This window comes from Perognathus longimembris, chromosome 5 (assembly GCF_023159225.1).
Source record: "Perognathus longimembris pacificus isolate PPM17 chromosome 5, ASM2315922v1, whole genome shotgun sequence".
NCBI classification, from domain to species: domain Eukaryota; kingdom Metazoa; phylum Chordata; class Mammalia; order Rodentia; family Heteromyidae; genus Perognathus; species Perognathus longimembris.
The window spans coordinates 80,210,298-80,228,705 of NC_063165.1; the positions used below are offsets into that span (position 1 = coordinate 80,210,298).

Sequence of the window (18,408 nt, forward strand, 5' to 3'; positions counted from 1 at the left end):
TCAGGAGGCTCAGATCTGAGGACCACAGTTTGAGCCCAACCTGAACAGGAAAGTCAGTGAGACTCTTACCTCCAAATAATCATTTAAAAAAAAAATGGAGGTGGAACTGTGCCCTTGAGTGAAAAAACCTAAGGGACAGTGCCCAGGCCATGAGTTCAAACCCCAATACCAACACAAAAAATAAAGCACTTGGGGGCAGAGCTTTATGCTGCTTCTGGCTAACTAGACTGTGAGGCCATTAATTATCTACTTACTCTTTTCTCAAACAGCTTAACTGCTAATCCACTCTACAAAAATAAAGTCTAAGTTCTTTTACTTGACATTCAAAGCCCTTTTTAATTCAATCTACATCTCTAGCTTTATCTTCCATCATCCATTTTCCCTCTCATTATGCTTCTGCTGCAATCAAAGGGGTCTAACTTGGAAGATGCGAGCATCTTCTAGCCTGGCCATCTCTGCTAAGGTCTTTAGCAGCATCCCACCACACCAAATCCACCCTATTCCCCAGGAACCAGCTCAAGTTCCTGCATCCAAATCAGCCCTTCCCAACTATCTCAAAATGCATAAGAAGTTTCTCCCTCTGAAGTACTGCTCCACTTATGTAATATTCTAAACCACTTATCTGGATTTCACCCACACCTCTCCTGTCAATATTTATCTTATTTCCAGGTCTTTATGAAAACAGATACATTCCCTAAGAGCTAGGACCTCAGTCTCATTTATCCACGGATTTTATATTGGCGGGGGGAGGGGGGGTGGATTGTGGGACTTGAACTCAGGGCTTGGGAACTGTCCCTGAACTCTGGTGCTCAAGGCTAGGGCTCTACCACTTTAAGCCAACTTGCCACTTCCAGTCTTGAGTGGCTAATTTAATTTATTTATTTATTTATTTATTTATTTTGCCAGTCCTGGGCCTTGGACTCAGGGCCTGAGCACTGTCCCTGGTTTCTTTTTGCTCAAGGCTAGCACTCTGCCACTTGAGCCACAGTGCCACTTCTGGCTGTTTTCTATATATGTGGTGCTGGGGAATCGAACCCTGGGCTTCATGTAAAGGAGACTCTTGCCACTCACTAGGCCATATTCCCAGCCCGAGTGGCTAATTTAAGCTAAACATCGAGCAGTGACTTTTTTGCCCTGGCTGGATTTGAACCATGATCCTCAGATCTCAGCCTCCTGAGTAGCTAGGATTACAGGCATGAGCCACCAACGCCCAGCCTAATGTTACCTAAGCTTCAGCTACCAGGATGGTAAAGCATTCATGCAAAGATGCTAAACAAATAAGCCATCACTAATACTGTGTCAGTATTTTCAAGATTCCTATAAAACAATTGTCTTTTTTAGTCTTTTTAATCAAAGTAAAACCAAAGAAGATCTACTGTGTTATCAAGTTAGGAAATGGTAAATACTGAAGACAAAGCTATTTACACCTGCTGAAAAGGCAGCAATAAATTTAATCCCAGCAAGAAGCTTTCTCTGCTTGACTTTACATAAAATATGCTTTTGCTGGGTACCCTGCAGTCTCTGGAAAAGAAGGATTATAAGAAAACCCATTCAAAGACTAATCAATGTTTGGACAGGGAAAAAAAATCCTGCTGTTTTAAAAATACTAATCACTTTTCTCCTCAATGTTGTCATTACAAACGGAGAATACAAAATTGGGTTGTACAAGCAAACACCATTTCACATTTGAAAATACAATTCTACATGCATTTTTCTTATTCTAGATTCAAAGAAAATGATAGAAAGGCCTATAAAATCATATTACTCTATAATCTGATATTTGATCTTGTGGCAGGGAAAATCTCTATAGAGATTTAACTACTGTATTCATTGAGTTCTACCTAGGAGAACAGAACTGGATTCTGCCTTAACAAGCAACTTCCCTAGCTCCTTCTCTTTTTTCTTTTTGTTATGCTTCGTCTGCTTTGTTTTGCTGTAAAACAGGGTAGCTCTCACCATGTAGCCTATGTCATCCTGGAACTCAAGACCCCCTTGCCTCAGCTTGCTGAGTGTTGGATTACAGACATGTACCACTATGCCCAGCTTACAAATTCCCTCTTAAGAAATCAGCCATCAGAAGAATAAACAATTAGATAAAGGAAATCCTGAACTCTGGCAATTCCAAGCTTGTACTCTGGCTGACTCACAGTATTTATATGCAAATTACTAAAATGAAACTCTCAAGTTTCATTTCTTCTGTGGGGCTTACTCTTTCACAACTTCAGATTCAGGGAGAGTGACGGTTAATTGTGGCTATCAACTTGACTGAATTAAGAGAAGACGCCTAGCAGATAAAATATTATTTCTGAATAGGTCTGTGAGGATGCTTGGACAAAGAATGGTATGTGAATGAACAAAATGAGTAAGGACAATCTTTCCCACCCTGTATGTATGGGCAACATATCATCGGCTAAGGGCCAGACAGATAAAGGCAGAGGTAAGGTGAGTTCCCTCTCTCTCTTCTGGAACTGGGATACTGTGTTCTTCTGTCTGAGGACAAGAGAACTCCAAGCTCTCCGGCCTGTGGAATACTCTTGGCCTTGAGCCAGAATCACTTCCTACCCAGCCCACCTCACAGGCAGGCTCTCAGGCCTTCAGCCTGAGCCTGGAGGCAATGCCTTTCACTTAGAAGGTTCTGGAGTCTTTGGGCAGGAGCAAAACCAGTTGATGTTTCTAGTTCTCCAACTGCAGAACTCTAATTAAAATCCAGTGAGCAAAAGTCCTAAGGTTTTCTTGTGGATTCGGGAATACACAGGTGTTAGCAAAAGCCAACACAAACTTGTGTTCAGAGTTCAACATCTGACGAGACCCAAAATACCTCAAGTCGTTGCATTCTTTAGACCATGCTTTGAAAGAATTTCACAATGTTTTCCAAAGCCCTTGCAAAGGAATCATGCTGAAAGTACCATCCCCAGAAAAGCTGAGACATTTACTTACCATGTGTTCCTACTGGATCTATCATTAAACAATTAGAAAAGTCCTCTTACAATCAAATCAGTTTGCCTTCACCTAAACCAGTTTTCCCAAGCTTATCTGGAACTTTTAATATTCTCACAGGCTGTCCTTCTCCATCCAACATATATCTAGTGTTTCATCTCTACTACTAAAGAAAAGAGCTGGAGTATGGTAGTGCACATCTGTAATCCTTCCTATAAAGACGGAGGTAGGAAGATGGAGGTTTAAGGCCAAGTCATGCGAAGTTACATGAGACCTTCTCTGATAAAAAGAAAAAAAGAAGAAACTATTGGGAATGTGACTCAAGTATCTGAGTGTTTCCAGCAAGCAAAGATCCCAAAGTTCAATTCCCTGTTCTGAAAAAAAGGATAAAGAAATATACAAAAGATACAAGCATTCAAAATATACCTGTAAGTCACCTATTCATGACTTTACCTGATTCAGGGTAACATCTGCCCCTGAGCTGCAAATTTCAAAACTATATAAAGAGGTTTCAAATTTCACTGGTAGATTCTCAAAGTTTCCAGCTGTGCACACTCCTGATGCTGGCTTGGCATTCTATGTCTGATCTTACTTGCTGGCTTGGCATTCTATGTCTGATCTTACTTGCTGGCTTGCTCCTGACCCTGTTTTCCCTTGCAGCGACAAGGACAAGCATTTATTTCCCTGACTCAAAGGAAGACAGGCCTGCTTGTCAAGATCTATGAACAGCATTTGCATCTTCTGACCCCAGCGGTAGTCAATGAAGCAAGAGTCATAAAAAAGAAAGCCTCGCAAGTATTTAACACCAGAATGGAATGTCATGTTCTTAGCTTTCCTGCTTTACATGCAAAACGTCACCTTGACAATAGCAAGAGCTTCAAGTCAAGGAAACTCATTTATGTGTCTTTACAAATGCATGTTATATTCTCATTACCCACCTAACATAAGCATATCACAGTGTCATTTTGCTTAGCTTTTTCTTTAAGCAATGTTTTCCAAAGGATAATATGTACTTTAAAAGGATTGAAGCCAGAAACTGGATTGTGGTTTAAACCCAGCCTAGAAAGGAAAGTTCACGAGCCTCTCATCTTCAATTAACCATGAGTCTCTTATCTCCAATTAACCACTAAAAAGCAGAAAGTGAAGTTGTGGATCAAGTGGTAGGGAGCTAGCTTTGTGCAAAAAAGCTAAGGGACAGCACTCAGGCCATGAGTTCAAGTCCTAGTACCATTACAGAGGTGGGAAAGGGGAAGGCTTGGAAAGGGAAAGAATAATAAAATATCTTAATTATATTATTTAAGCTCAATTCTATTACAAAATATTACTGATAAAAAGAAAAAAAAGAGAGGAGGAAAGCCTCTATTGCCAGCAAACTCATTTTCAAACGACATCAAACACTCCCCTGTTCCCAACTCGGCACTGATTTTAATTAAAAAGTTAATCCAGATGACACATAATTGATTTTTAATCATATGGTCATGAATGAAAACCTGGGTTCTCCCTGGCAACATATGAAGCGTGCTGACAAAGAACATTCCCACATGAATGCCGGTGGCGCAAGTCTGTAATCCTACTCAGGAGGCTGAGATCTGAGGATCACAGGTCAAAGCCAGTCAGCACAGAAAACTCCATGAGATTCTTACCTCCAATTAACTTGAGCTGCACCACAAGTGGTAAAGTACTAACCTTGAGGGGAAAAAAAAGCCAAGCAAGAACAAAAGGCCCCGAGTTCAAGCCCAAGAACCAACACACACAAAAAGACACAGACACACAGACACAGACACACACACACACACGTGCACGTGCGCAATCACTCATCCCACATTAAACCATCTGGAGAGCTGTCCAAGGTGGCTAGTGCTACAATTAATACTGTTCAACTGAGCTCCATCCCCAATGGTTACCACCATCTCAGCATGGAAGGAATTCAGCAAATGTTGATTTATAATTTACACAAAAGTGGGCAATTAGAAAGCTCCTTTAATTAGTTCTTAAACACTCCATAGGTCTACTATTGCTATAATCGTGCACACTTAGAAGTAGCAGAGTTAAAAGCTATTTTTAAACTACTTAAATTAGTCTTGAAAATGCATGGGAAAATAAAACATCAGGAGTCATGGACAGGGTTGGGAAGGAAGGAAGAGGAGGATGAAAGGTGTGATATCAATCAAGATCCACTGTACATGTTAAATGCTAACTCTTTTGTACAAATACTTAAAGACAATTTTACAAAGTCACCAACCAAAAAACACTTTAAAAGGAAATAAAAAGATTTGAATATAGTTTTTAGGTCTTAATTTTCCCTACTATAACACACATATAGATTAAATACAAATTGATAAACTGATAAATCTACATGGTTTCATATAAATGACCAAAACATTTACCATTATAATTGAAGTCCTTAGAATCTGATGTTTAAAGCAACAAAATATAATTATGACTTCACCTGTTTCTCTTCTGTCTAAACCATAAAAGACTACAAACTATACCCTTAGGGTGAGGTTTAAACACTCCAATTTACAAATGACTTCTCTTCATGGTATTCCTCTACCTCAAAGCATATGCCTCCACTAGGAAAATGCATATAATTTTTCTTTGTGATGTAGTAGTCCATTAAGACAGTTAAAAGCTTAGGGTCCACTCTTCTCAGTGAGATTATTAGGTGGTTAAATGAGCTCACCCACATAAGGCATAAAGACTCTGGCTCAGAGTTGGCATTTAATAACAGCAGCTGTGATGGTGAGTTTATAGATGTTGCAAATGATGATGACAACAACAGAACATTCTTAGGTTTTTGTTTTAAACCAAGCTAAAAACCATTGTACCAAAATAAATGTCTAAGCAGAGAACAAAGCAGCTCACAAAGCCAAGATTCGTCATGCCAGGCTTTGGAGATTTCTGCTTGTTTTCACTCTAGCCCGGGGCTGAGAAGCAGCTGCTAGCCTGCACCGTTACAGACTGAGGTGCACCGAGTGTGAAGGACACACTGAGTTGGGGGACAGAGTAGGAAAGGCATGCCAATGGACCAAAGCAAAGGATTTTGCTCTCTGTAATGCACTGGAAAATACCTATATATTCATCCTCCACCTCTGATAAACCAAAGCTGCTGCTTCCTTAATGACCCTGCCTCCCAAACCCCTCCTAGGCTCAACCATATCTCTGCCAGCTGACAAGAAGAGCTGACAGTTTACAAATGAAATCCTGTTCCATTCTGTCTACCTGCAGAATGAGAAGACAGTTAGTGAGGCAGGAAGGAAACAGAAGGCTCCAAAAAGAGAAAATCAAGACTTTTTTTCTTTAGATAGGAAAAAAGTAAACTGTATCTGATGTCTGCTCACACGAAAGAGAAAACCTCCCTCTCTAGTAGAGACTGTCTTGAAGCTTGCTTAATCACAATTTTGCTTTGTTTTATTCAAAGGAATGTAAAGTACTGGGTGCTGCTGGCTCATGCCTTTAATACTAGCAACTCAGGAGGCTGAGCTATGAGGATTGTGGTTCAAATCCAACTTGGTCAGAAAAGCCTATGAGAATTAGTTCTAACTAGCCACCAAAAATGAAGGTGTGGCTTAAGTGGTAGATGACAAGCCTTGAGCGAAAAAGCTAAGGGATAGCACACATAGGATCTGAGTTCCAACAGAGGAAGAAGAAGGGGGGAGGAGGACAAAGAGGAAGAGAAGGAGGAAGAGGAGGAGGAAGAGGAGGAGGAGGAGGAGGAGGAGGAGGAGGAGGAGGAGGAAGAGGAGGAGGAGGAGGAGGAATCAGAAGGAATATTACTAATCTATCTGGAGAAACCTCTTTAAACATTAAAAAAGTTGGAAACTACCCAGTGATATGAATAAATGGAAAAAGGAATAGTGGACAAATATAATCCAAAATACTCATTGTATATACATGAAAGATGGAGGGAGAAGGAAGAAAAGTTACACTATTATGAAGTATTGTATCCATAAATGGATATGTTAAACTGAAACCCATCTGTACAACTATTTGAAAAGGCACTACCTAGTGATAAAAGTATCTCAAGGTAAAAGGGGGATTTGGGCTGGAAACTAGCTTGGAGAAGCTGACCACATTTTAGATGCAAAATTCCATTACTTACCTAACAATCTCGGCAACATTAGAGCTCTCCTCCTTAATGAGAAGGAAAGCAGCCCAGCACAATAAATTTGAGAAAGAAAAATGGATTCCTAGTGAAAAATAAGGTTAGGTAGGCCTGCACTGAAACTTATTTTGTTGCACACAAATCCATCATTGTTCATTTATATTTTCTTTCCTTTTTCTTTTCCCCTTCTTTTCTCTCCTAGGCCCTATTCACTACTACTGTCAGCTCTTGTAAGTTTTTTTAAACCATGATGTATTTGTTCAATTATCTGTAGACCTACAGCCTCTTCATCAAATTAGCTGTTCACTATTTATAGCTGATATTCTGTACAGACAATCTAATGAAAATTCCAGAGAGTGATAAAACTAAGTCACATTTTCAAATGCTGTTTCCCACCTAAGGATTGTTGCGATGATCCAATAAATCTGTCTCAACAAGTGTTGTAAATATACATTATCTTTTTTTTAAAGATTACTATAAGTCAATTTTTTTTAATTTCCCAGACTGAGTGGTTTGAGGAGATAACATTTCCACAATTTGTTTCTCAACTCATTCCAAGATTACACTAACAAAAAAAAATTAACTCTAAGATACAATAAATCTAAGACTTTGAATAATGATTGTATCAGAGTAAGAATTCATCTGTACCTGGGAAGTAAAATCACATCAAGTGTGCTGATTTTTTAAGCAGTTAATATGTAAAAATGCCAGAGAAATTCATCCATAACACAATACACAAGTGTAATTTCTCTGTTGATATTAATATATCTCCATAGGCACGAATTATAGAAAACATTAGTTCATTTATTATACTCAATTTACCAATAGTTTTGAGGGCCTTAGATGTTAAAAAGCATAATAAAAAAGAAAATTAAGTAGTATCATTAAGGCAGGTCTAGAAAAGACCTCTGAGCCATGATTTAAATTGTATGCTAAAGCCAAGCTGCAATTCATCATGTTCTTTTACCAATTAATGTCTGAACACCCAAATGCCAGTGGATTCAAAAGAGAAGGCACTCAAATGAGGGAAGTGAGGCCAACTAAGATGGGAAACTAGCTAGCATCGTCTTGCAGGAGAGGTGCCACAGGCAGAAAGTGATCCAACTTTGGGGCGCTGGTGGGCTCACCCCTGTAATCCTAATCACTTGGGAGAGGCTGAGATCTGAGGATAAAAGTTTGAAGCTACCCCAGGAGGAAAATCAGTAAGATTCCTAACTCCAAGTAGCCAGCAAAAATTCAGAAGTAGAGGTGTACCTCACCTGGCAGAATACCAGCCTTAGGTGAAAAGTTAAGCAATAGCACCCAGGTCCTGAGTGCCCTGATACTGGCGTGTGTGTGTGTGTGTGTGTGTGTGTGTGCGCGCGCGCGCGCACACACACACACACACAAAATCAAAGCAAAAAAGCAAGCTCTCACCTAGAAAACTGAAGGTTGGCCTAACTACTCATTAAAAAAGAATGAAAAGAAATAATAATCCCAATTCTTATTGTAGAAGCTGGCTACACCCACCCTTAGCAGTTTCTGAGCATGGATGTTAAGTGTTCACAAATATCAGCCAACCACCTCCCCGCCCTGATAAAATGACTCACACCAATGGCTCTAAAGGAGCATCAGATCTGACACTCAACAGTCAAATATTCTTACCTTCCTTCTCATCTTGTATATTATCTCAATACAAGGAAAAATAAGCAAGACGGTTAAACCTTAGGTAAAAGTGCTGCTCTAAGAAGTGTCTTTGGAAAGATTTCTTCTCTAAAGATTCCATAGTCTGTCACGTGGAGGGAGTGGCAGTACTTACCTCATGAGATCAGAAGATGCAAACTATGGGAGATAACTTGCCCAAGTCCTGCACATAGTAAGCAACCAATACAAGCTGATGTTATTGTTACCAACAATATCAAAGAAAATGCTATCAGAGAAAATGACTCAATATTGACAATTTTATATGGTTCAACCTAAAATCAGTCATTCTCTTGAACAGTACTAACAGTATTGCTACGAACATTATGCCAGGAACCCTATGCCTGTAATTATGCCTACTTAGGAGGCTGACACCTACAAGATTCCAACCCCATGACCTTTCACTCATAAAAGAATTTCTTGCCCTAATCAACACTAACAGCACTAAAACAGCAAGCGCATAATTCAGTACTCTAAGAAGTAGTTGGTCTTGGTTTGGACTGCTATAACAAAGTATCATAGACTTACTAGCTTATAAACAATGCAAATGTATTTCTCATAGCTTGAGAGACTAGAAGATCAAAAGGGAGGATGTAAGCATGGTGGATTTAGTTAGCTCCTCTTCCAGGTTACAGACTGCCAATTTCTCATTGTATCCTCACATGGCAGAAAGAAAACTAAGACTTTCAGACTTCATCTGAAAAGGGCACTGATCCTATTGATGGAGGTACCACCTTCAGTATCTACCTTTCTCCCATAGGCCCAACCTCCAAATTCTGTTGTATTAGTAATCAAAGTATAATCAATTAATGGAGGGAGGAAGAGTGAGTATATGAAACTTGAACTACTTGAGGGAAAAAATGGAATGGGGAAAGATAGGGGAGAATGATGGAAGGGGCAACATGGATCTAGCTTTGTATTTATAACCTGATTTCTGGAATTGAAACTCTTGTACAACCACTTAATAATTTTTTTTTCTTTTTTTTTTTTTTTTTGGCCAGTCCTGGGCCTTGGACTCAGGACCTGAGCACTGTCCCTGGCTTCTTCCCGCTCAAGGCTAGCACTCTGCCACTTGAGCCACAGCGCCGCTTCTGGCCGTTTTCTGTATATGTGGTGCTGGGGAATCGAACCTAGGGCCTCGTGTATCCGAGGCAGGCACTCTTGCCACTAGGCTATATCCCCAGCCCCCACTTAATAATTTTTTAAAGCATGATCATTTATACACGTGTACAAAAGATTAAGGGCATGAATTTTGTGTATACTACAAATCAACTTTGTGTGCACACAAGTACTGGGCTTGAACTAAGAATCTTGTGCTCTCAATCAGCTCTTCTGCTCGTACCTGGAGCCACACCTCTAGTTCCAGATTATTGCTAAGCCTTGAGGATTTGTCTGCCCTAGCATGGCTTTGAACCGCAATCCTGAGATCTCAGTCTCCTGAGTGGTTAGGATTATAGCCATGAGCCACTGGTGCCCAGCTACATATAAACTATTTTGATGATTTCTCAGTACTCTGTCTATAATCAAAGAGAACATTAAGAAAAATGAAAAGCAGTAAATAAGTAGAGAAGGTAAACAACATTAATCAGTTTCATGTAAATGAGAAAGTCCCTGAATTTCATCTTCCCAAAAGCAATACTAGCAATCTTCCAGGAGTCCAGTGCCTGTACAAATCATGCATGCTAATTTATGTAAAACAGGCATCTTTCCTTTTCCTCTTGAGATAACAGAAGAGAGCTCCATCCTATTTTTGAATTGTGACTTCCTTTACTTTGTCTTCTAAGATTAACTTTTCATATTCCTTTGTCTCATAGTTTTTGTACATTTTCTCTTTTGATCTCAACTTATTTTCATTAACTATAACCCTTTTTAAAAAATGTCTTCCTTCTAAGTAGTCTCATTCAACTTGCCTTAATTTTCTTCTTGTGTGTGTGTGCTAGTTTGAAGTCAGGTTCTCACATTCTCCCTTGGAATTTTCCACTGAAGGCTACACTCTACTACTTGAACCACACTTCCACTCTGGCTTTCTGGTGGTTAACAGGATAAAAGACTTACAGAATTTTGCCTGCACTGGCTTCAAACTTTAGATCTTAGTTTCCCAAGAAGCTAGCTATGGCATGAGCCATAACTCCCTGCTTAGAAGTTACTATTTTTTGACATTAGAATTCTCATCTTTCAGGACCCTACTAAGTGCTAAGCACTGAGCCTCGGTCATCTTGAGAAAGCTGAGGCCTAGAGAAAGTCACAGAGCAATCCCCACCCTTTTCATTCTACCCCTCGCTCACCTTATTTACAAGGTTGAGGCTCACAGAGGGGGGGAAACAAAAGCTTTCATTCTTAATATATTAGAACAGGAGTTGGCAAATGTTTCTGTCAAGAACCAGATAATGAATATTCTGGATTTTTTTTTTTTTTTTTGCCAGTGCTGGAGCTTGAACTCAGGGCCTGAGCTCTTTTTGCTCAAATGTAGTGCTCTACTCCTTAAGCCACAGCACCACTTCTGGCTTTTTCTGGGTAGTTTATTGGACATAAGAGTCTCTCCCAGACTTTCCCGCCGGGGCTGGCTTCAAACCGTGATCCTCAGGTCTCAGCATTCTCAGTAGCTAGGATAACTAGCATGAGCCACCAGCACCGGGTCTGAATTTTTTTTAATCATCTATATTTTTTTCTTCATTTTTTTCTTACCCTTTAACTACATACAAATTGTAATTAGCACATAAAGCTATACAAAACCTGATCACAGGCCATAGTTTGCTGACACCTGTGCTGCTAAAAAGCAACAACAACAACAACAAAAAATGCAGTCCAAATGAGGCTCAAGAATTCTGGTTTGATAAAGCCAGATGTTGGTGGCTCACACCTATAATCCTGGCTACACAGGAAACTGAGATCTAGTGTCATAGTTCAAAACTAGCAAGGGCAGGGAAGTCCATGAGACTCTTATCTCCAATTAACCACCAAAAAGCCAGAAGTAGATCTATGACTCAAGTGACAGGGCACCAGACTTCAGCAAAAAAGGCCAAGTGAAAGCATGAGGCCCTGAGTTCAAACTTCAGTACCAGCAGCAAAAATAAATAAATAGATAGATAGATAGATAAATAAATAAATAAATGGATTCCGATTTGATGAGAGCTGTAGTGCTGATTCAATGTCTTGATTTTCTTAAAAAAAAAAAAAAAAACAACTTTTCATTTCAGGATTGGAAGAACAGAAAACAAGTAAAAAGGACAAAAATTCCACTAGCCACCTCACGGGCGTTCCATTATTAAGTAAATTATAAGGAATAATAGCCCCTAAATCAGATTCCTTCATTAGAACAGCTTTAGAAGCCATCAGACATTATGTTTTGCTTATTCCCTCTATTCCTATCCTTTGCAAATTCTAATTTCAGCATTAATCTGTCACTGAAAATCAATGCTTTCCTCAATTTAATCAAAACTGACTATTTCAGAGGGTGATAGCATACCAAACAGAAACCAGGAGAGATTTAAGCTGGCCAAAGGCCTCTGGGGTTCTACTATTTGAAATTATAGAAAGTATTTTCCATTTACTTTGTAAAACATGCTGTGTGTTTACGTGGATGTGGGCGTGGATGTGTGCATGTGCACACCAGCAATGGAGCTGAAACGGGCATGAAGCTATCCCTTAGCCTATTTGTTCGAGGCTAGAGCTCTCCCACTTCCTGCTTTTGGGTACTTAAGTACAGATAAGAGGCTCATGGACTTTCCTGTCTGAGCTGTCTTTGAACCATGATCCTCCTATCTCAGCCTCGTGAGTACCTATGAGAACAGGCATAGGCCCCCATAGCTGGCATGAAACAGGCTTTTGAATGCTCTCTGAAATTTATGACTATCAAGTCAGCCTAACAGATATTACACACTGGATCTAGTTCATCCACTCTACAGTGCATAATGGGATATATTTTAAATTACATTCAGATTTTATTCTGCAAAGCAAAATGATCTACAATATACGGTCATTTAATTTCCTCTTTAGATGTTAAACTTGCATCCACGGCCAGCCATGAGCAAAGTCTTGTCAAATGCCCTGTCAACTGGCTGGCTGATCTCTCTCTGTGTCTTGGCTAAGGTAGAGCCAGGTCTAAGTGTCTCTGGTTAAAATATTTTCAACGCTGCTGATTCATGCTGAGCTTTTGGTACCTACAGAGTGGAAAAAGAAAATGGCCACAAGGGAGCAATTTAATAGTGACAAATGCTATTTTTATTGCTGAGCTAAATAAATTGGAAACAACTGATGGTAGATTCCAAAGGCAGGCTACACATGGAACCAAACGGCTCGTGTAGATCAATACACAGAGGCTGACTGTATTCACAAGAACATGGAGAAAAGGGACAGGACTAAGAACAATAAAAGCAGCTCCAAGTCTGGCACTGAGTGCTCACACTTGTAATCCTAGCTACTCAGAAGACTGACATCTGAGGACCATGGTTGGATGCCATCCTAGGCAGGAATCTCTCCAATTAACCACCAGAAAACTGGAAGTAGCGATGTGGCTCAAAGTGGTAGAGCACTAGGCTTGAGCAAAAAAAGTTCAGGGATAGGACCCAGGTCCAAAGTTCAAACCCCATGACTGACCAAAAAAAAAGGTCCTCCATTCTCCATTTCTCCATTTCTTAGACATCATTCCTGTGTCCAATGTCATAATGCCTTCTTGAGGAAATCCTAGAGAGTCAAGAAGCCCTAGCCCAAGACCTACTAACACACATCAAAAAGAGACTAGGTGAAGTGACCCAAAGCAAAAGCAATTTACAGAGGTGATCTAAGCAAGGAAAGTGCCTTCCTGTGTAAGAAGTATATGGCTACCTGTCCTGGTACAACATGCCAAGCAGACAAGGCAGAAGAGCCCTGTAATCCTAGATACTCAGGAGGCTGAGATTTGAGGACCAAGGTTCAAAGCCAGCTTGGCCTGATAAATCTGAGAGATTCTTATTTCCAATTAGGCAGCAAAAAGCCATAAGTGGAGGTATGGTCCAAATAGTAGAGTACTAGCACAAGCAAGAGTACAAAGCCCTGAGTTCAAGTGTGAGAGGAGAGAGAGGGCTGGGACAGGGAGGGAGAGAAGGAGAAAGGGAGGGAGGAGGAGGGAAAGTAAAAGAGGGAGGGAGGGAAAGAGGGAGGGAGGCAGGGAGGGAGGGAGAGAGGGAAGGAGAGAGGGAGAGAGGGAAGGAGGGAAGGAGGAGAAAAAGGTAGAATAACAAAAAGACATGAATTTCTACCCAGGGCTTTGAAACAGACTAGAGATTTTACATGCTATGTCCTGTAATCATTACAAACTTATAAGATGTGAAATAGCACCCCCATTTTATAGATGAAAAACTAAGGGTCAGAGAAAAACCTCCAAAACCATACAAATAAGAAGTACCAGAGTAGCATTTGAACTTGGTCTATTTTGAATGAAAGCTGCCCTTTCACTCCAACTCAGGCTGACTCTCCAAAGAAGTGCCACCAATATACAGCATGGAACAGCCAACATTCAGGAGTGGGAGAGGCTGGAGGGCTCTCAGCTCAAAGCCAGGCCCCCTAGAAAGAACAAGCCAGGACACAGGTGTCCGCTTCTCATGGTAGCAACCATCTTCCCAAAGTCAACTTCCAAGATCAACAGTACAATGCTAGAAATACAGTGCTGACACCAGGCATGAGGAAGGGGCCATGAAGAGCTAAGGCAGCCATGAAAGAGTCCACCAGGCTACCTGTGGGAAAAGGTAACGTTGACTGCACCAGGTAGATAAAGGGTCGCTGCTGTTTAAATGCTTTTGTAAAGATTAGCCTAGGAACTCAGGTTGAGACAGCTTCCAGGTAAGAAACTCAGAGTAGGAAAGAAGGGAACAGAGGCAGGGGCTTGAGAAAGGGACCAGAAGGTCTCACTTCAAGGCCATGGAAAATAAACTCAACTTTCCTTGTCATTTCTTCTACCATCATGTAATGCCAGTGACCTTCACAGAAAGTCAAATCTCCACACTCAAAAGAGAACAGACAGAATCAGAATAATATTCCAATTAACTCAGGGAGAAAAAAAAAAGTCGTTTGGGGCTGGGAATGTGGCCCAGTGAGAGCATGCTTGCCTAGCATGCATGAAGCCCTGGGTTCAATTCCTTAGCACCACATACACAGAAAAAGGCAGAAGTGGCTCTGTGGGCTTACGTGGTAGAGCTCTAGTCTTGAGCAAAAACTCAGTGACAGTGCCCAGGCCCTGAGCTCCAGCACCAGGACTGGGGGGGGGGGGGGGGGGGGGAATTAGTTTCCCAGAATTAGATCCGAACTTTTTATTTCCAAACAGGAGTCTCAAGCTGGCAGATCTGTGCCTGTGAGAAGATTCAGGGATACGCACAGTGCCAGGCATGCTGACATTAGCAGCTGCCATCCTTCTCTCCCTTCCTGCCAGTACTCTCACCCCTTCTTTACTCGAGTCATCTGATCAAACGTGCGAAGCCAACTTCCTGATCCCGTAAGCAGGAGCCACAAGCAGAAAAGCAGATGTCCAGGAAGGTAGACTAGCCCACTGGCAACCTTCCTCTCCTCCCCAGAAAGGAGCTTCTTGACAGACAGGAAGAGAGAGGGGAGCCAGAATTCAAAATGCAACCTCGGATTCACCCGGCTGGGAAGACAGATCCAGCTGAGTGCATTAAGCGGACTGATTAATGGAGTCCCTTCCACATTCAGTGACAGAAGTCACTGTTTCCAGGCACATAATTATCGTGGATGTCCTCAGGTGCCTGAAGGTGACAGCAAGGCCCGGCAGGGTTCCAGGGTCTGGTTCTTCTGGGCTGACTGGTTCTTCCTCCAGGGTAAGGGATGCCACTGTTCCAAGCTGGATAATCAACCAACCAGGGTCAAGGGCCATTAGGAAGTCTGCCACGTTAATGAAATTCCCCCAGCTCTCCAGTAGCTCAGCATCACCCTTTTCCTACCAGAAGCAGAATCCTGGTGACAGACTTTTGGAACAGAGGCTTTCCTCCTAGCCTTGCGTAGCTCAGAGAAGTAAACGGAGTTGAGTAAGCAGAAAAAATTTAAGAAAATCAAAATGACTACTCCAAAATACTTTATGGATTCATAAATAAGACTGTTACAGGGTCCAAGGGAGGGGGTTGCCCGTCCCTCCAAGAGACCACCACTCAGAGACAGTCTCAAGCAGCATAAAGTGAACTGACGCTGGGAATATGGCCTAGTGGTAGAGTGCTTGCCTTGCATACATGAAGCCCTGGGTTCGATTCCTCAGCACCACATATATAGAAAAAGCCAGAAGCGGCGCTGTGGCTCAAGAGGTAGAGTGCTAGCCTTGAGCAAAAAGAAGCCAGGGACAGGGCTCAGACCCTGAGTCCAAGCACCAGGACTGGCACACACAAAAAAAGCGACCAGCCAGAGACGCAGCACAGATTTGGGAGCTGAACTGCGACAGTGACAAGCGGGCTGACCGGCCAGGGACACAGGGCAGACTCGGGAGCTGAACTGCGACAATGACAAGCGGGCTGACCGGTCAGGGATACAGGGCAGACTCGGGAGCTGAACTGCGACAATGACAAGCGGGCTGACCGGCCAGGGACACAGGGCAGACTCGGGAGCTGCCACCGTGCCCTTGAGCAGTCCTCAAATTGGGGTTCATAAAGGTACAAGCATAGCACAGATGTAGGGGCTTGACACAGGGGGTAGAGCAAGCAAGAAACAAGCAAGCCATTTACAGAAGCAGAATTTTGGGGTCAAGTTGACCTAATCTACTCCCCCCAACATTTCCTACCATGTTTCCCTAATCAAAATGGAGTCAGCTGTACTCCCTACAACAAAGACTTTATCAACTCACAATTCCATCTTAAACTCTTGTATTATTTTTCCTCAACCTTCTCCAGTCAAATCATAAGCTCAGGAGTTTAATTATGAGACATTTTAACTGGTGATCGTGTTCATCAAGTCCGAATAGCTTTTATCCCAAGAGTGTGTGCCATAGCAGACACCAGTGAATGCTCTAGTTTGGGCTGTCGTTCCATGCAGAATAAGAAAGAATGGTAAGAGAAAACAAAGTCCGAAGTGAACAATGCTGGAAAGTCAATAAATGTCTTCACCAATTTGTGGAGTGCCTGGAAAACATTCCACTCGAAATTTAAATCAAAAATGTAGAAAATGACACATGGCTGGGCCGCCAAAAATAACAAAAATCACTAATGTACTGTACATGTCATTGCTGATTAGCTATGGATCACCAAGGCAGCACACAGAACTGTTTGACCGCTGTGGGGGAAGGAAAGAGATTTCCTGAAGAGGTGCCCTTGCTTTGCTAAATGCCCAGTGCTTCCAAAAATAAGTAAAAATGTCATCCCAGGTAGATTTTCCTAAAAGCATCACCAAATGACTTAATCTCAGATGAACTCATGGTGAATTGCTTTACTCAGGATTACTCTATTAAATCCCTTAGCCCAGTGGCTCACAACCCTGGAGGCACATTGCCTCTCCAGAGATTTATTTTTTAACTCAATTGTTTTAATTTTATACATGTTATTATCTTTAAGAAGCTGCACGAAAGGGTTTCAACATATCAAGTCGTGAACACAATGCATCTTGGTTGGTGTCACCCTTCCAGCATTCTCTTCCATCTTTCCCAACCCCACCCATGCCCTCAAATTACTTGGCCCCATTTTCACATATGCACATTGAATACTATGGCTGTTATTTGCCCACCATTCCCCTCTCTATTTATCTGCTCCCCTTTCCCTTGAGTCCAACCACCCCCACCCCACCCCATGTTTCAGCTTCCAGGTATTCATTAAGTGTCACTTAATTAAAAAGGAGTTACACTATTGAGCTCCTCCTTTGCATACACCATACTTCAGTCAACTTGTTTATGTATATATGCTTATGCCTCTGTATAGATACATATATATGTCTTCACGTACATTTATGATTTAGATCTAATTTCCACAAATGAGGGAAACACACACCTTTAGCCTCTTGAGCCTGACTTCACACCTTGTGTCCCGCGTCAGAGATTCTGGTGTGACAGGGCTCAGCATAGAGCCTAGATTCTGAGACTATGCAAAGCAAATTAGATGATTATAATGTACCTCTATGGCACAGAGAGAATCACTGCCTATATAACATTAAAATAGAGCAAAAAAAATAATGGAGTACAGCTTACTGTATGCTAAGAATTCTATCTGAATTAGTAAGGGGTAGGGCTGACCTGCCCTCACTATCAGAGGGAAAAGACATATAAGTGAACAGTTAAGATCCAGCATGCTCGAGCTGTAGAAAACGACTGAGGGAGCCCAGCAGAGGAGCATCTAACACAACCATGACAGAGAAGGTGGGTGACAGGACTCCCAAAGACTGTGAGCAAGCTGGGCTTGTAATGGTGGGCCACAAGAAGCAGGTGGGGAAAGGAATTTCAAAATGAGTTGGGAATGTGGCTTAGCGATAGAGGGCTTGCCTAGCATGCCACGAAGCCCTAGATTCACTTCCTCAGCACCATGTAAACAGAAAAGGCCAGGAGTGGTGCTATATGGCTCAAGTGGTAGAGTGCTAGCCTGGAGCAAACAGAAGCTAGGGACAGTGCTCAGGCCCTGAGTCCCAAGCCCCAGGACTGGCCAAAAAAAAAAAAAAAAGAGTCCCCAGAGATTACTGATCTTGATCGCTTCTTGGAGCTCTGCAAGCTGTTCTTTCCAGGTGAGGTCTGGGTA

The 18,408-nt window shown here is 41.7% G+C and overlaps 1 protein-coding gene and 1 long non-coding RNA gene across 3 annotated transcripts in view; one reads left to right on the forward strand and one right to left on the reverse strand.

Annotated features, from left to right (window-relative positions):
* Nucleotides 1-18,408, reverse strand: part of Ppm1l (protein phosphatase, Mg2+/Mn2+ dependent 1L) — a 194,446-nt gene that overhangs the window by 141,097 nt on the left and 34,941 nt on the right. The window lies entirely within an intron of this gene.
* Nucleotides 14,980-16,776, forward strand: LOC125352011. Its single transcript, XR_007211081.1, has 2 exons — nucleotides 14,980-15,805; nucleotides 16,524-16,776. It is a non-coding gene; the product is annotated as an uncharacterized LOC125352011 (long non-coding RNA).